Below are 2,083 nucleotides of genomic sequence, written 5' to 3' on the forward strand. Positions count from 1 at the left end.
TTTCCATTTCTCAGTCCAGAAACAAGACTGCTGCCTCCCCTCACATTTCCGCTTCCCCACGGTGAGCTGTCATCCCATCCCAAGTTCCGCGGCTCCAATTCCTCCTGATCCCCTTTCCTACTAGGAAGTTCCCTGGGCTGGTGCCCACATTTAGCTCCCCAAGCCCGGTCAATCCCAGTGCGGGGGCCGGAGCCCCTGATTCCCCACGGCTTCCCTCAAAGTCCCTGTGCTACATGCTTGCCCAGCCGCGGGCAGCAGCAAAGCCGGGGCTGGATGGGCGAGACCCAGGAAAACAATTCCTCCAGGTACCTGGACAAATGGTAGGCGTCCCTGCCTAACCTGCGTCATCCTCTCCCTCCCCTCTCCCCGGTCCAGCTCCTCCCAGACAAGCCATCTCTGGCTCTCCCTCCGCACCCCACCCGCGTCCCCCTGGGCAGGGCAGCTCTGGGCAGGAAAGGGTAGCAGTGGAGGCCCCGCCTACAGGCCATCCGCTGCGTATGATCGGTTTGGCGCAAGTCCCTCCGGCAGTGCAGTCTGCCCCTATGGTCCGCCCCTATGGCCGGCAAGCTCCGGGGTCTCTGAACGGCCCCTGAAGCACCCGCTGCGTATTATCGGTTCGGCGCAAGTCCCTCCGGCAGTGCAGTCCGCCCCTATGGTCCCTCCACCGGCAGTGCAGTCTGCCCCTATGGTCCGCCCCTATGGCCGGCAAGCTCCGGGGTCTCTGAACGGCCCCTGAAGCAAGTGGCAGGTCCCCAGCGCCAAGTCCTCCCTCCCGTGCTGTGCCCGTGAGCTGCCCGCGCTCCCGCCTTCCCTATGGCCTCCACCGACAGGGTGAAACGGCGCAGAGCAGCTGGAACCCTTTCACAGGCCTTTCAGACACGCAGGCCACCCAAATCGGTGCGGTCACTGCCCGGCCAGTGCGGTCACTGGACCGGACTGAAGGCTGCAGGGACCCACCCACACCAACCACCCTGGCCTCAGAGGATCAGGCGCCGGGGCCCCGCCTCCTCCAGGTCAGCTGGGTGGACATGACCAACAAAGACCAACAGGGGTCAGCTGGCAAAGGCCCCACGTTCCCGCGGAACTGTGCGCGTTGTCATGGAGCCCGAGTCAGGAGACACTGCAATCCTCTCAATTCAAATTGCTGTTTAAATTCAGGACCCTTGTGTCTCAAAGGAAATGGAAAACAAAAGACCTTGAACTATGGCTGACCATGGGTTGTGGAAAGGCCTCAATGGACTAGAATTTAGATTTGATTGATAAACGGTTCCCATTCCCAACCATTAAAGGCCCTTAAATTGTAGACTGTTTAATGACCACAAATTCTCCTGCAAAGTTATGCAGGCCCTTTGCACTGTGGTCTTGAATCTGGGCTGGCCTGCAGCCCAGATTGATCCTCGCTGTGTAACCTGAGTGTGCCAGGAACTCACTGTGGGGGGTGGAAAGCCTTGCCCGCCCGCCCGGGGCCATGGCCCTGAGGCCAGTGGGGAAGGAAGCTGTGGGAGAGGCCACATGCAGGGGACAGGGGCACTGCCAGGAACGAAGGAAGACCATCTGGCACCGTCCAGCCGAGCCCACCCTCCAGCTGGGGATAGTCACATGAAGGTGCCTGAGAAAACCAGCAGAGGCCCAGCCCAGCCACCCCATGATTCAGAATTTTACAGTTTGATCTGTTACCTGATCAACAATAAACTACTGCTATTTCAGCTAGTAAGATCAGAGATCATTTATCACAGCAGTTCTTGGCAATGACTGAACCGCGGGGGTTCTGGCTTTTTGATGAATGGAATAATACTAATGGCTCCGAAATATCTCACATCAAAGTGCTTTTGAACTCCAGGTGCCATGCTACACAAATGTTAAATCCCTCAGATGATTGCATTAAAGGGCTGGTAATCCCATGAAAGGAACAAAAATCCTATCTAATAAAAGACAAAAATGGTAATTGGCGTACGACCAATACCCTTTTCATTGGCTAATCAGGGCTATATGCAAATTAACTGCCAACTAAGATTGGCAGTTAACTGCCAACAAGATGGCGGTTAATTTGCATATGTAGGCACAATGCAGGGAGGCGAAAGGG

At 56.6% G+C, this 2,083-nt stretch overlaps 1 protein-coding gene across 1 annotated transcript in view; it reads right to left on the minus strand.

Moving 5' to 3' along the window:
• Positions 1-2,083, minus strand: part of FLYWCH1 (FLYWCH-type zinc finger 1) — a 30,698-nt gene that overhangs the window by 15,085 nt on the left and 13,530 nt on the right.

The sequence above is a fragment of the Myotis davidii genome, unplaced genomic scaffold (genome assembly GCF_000327345.1).
Source record: "Myotis davidii unplaced genomic scaffold, ASM32734v1 scaffold1334, whole genome shotgun sequence".
Classification (NCBI taxonomy): domain Eukaryota; kingdom Metazoa; phylum Chordata; class Mammalia; order Chiroptera; family Vespertilionidae; genus Myotis; species Myotis davidii.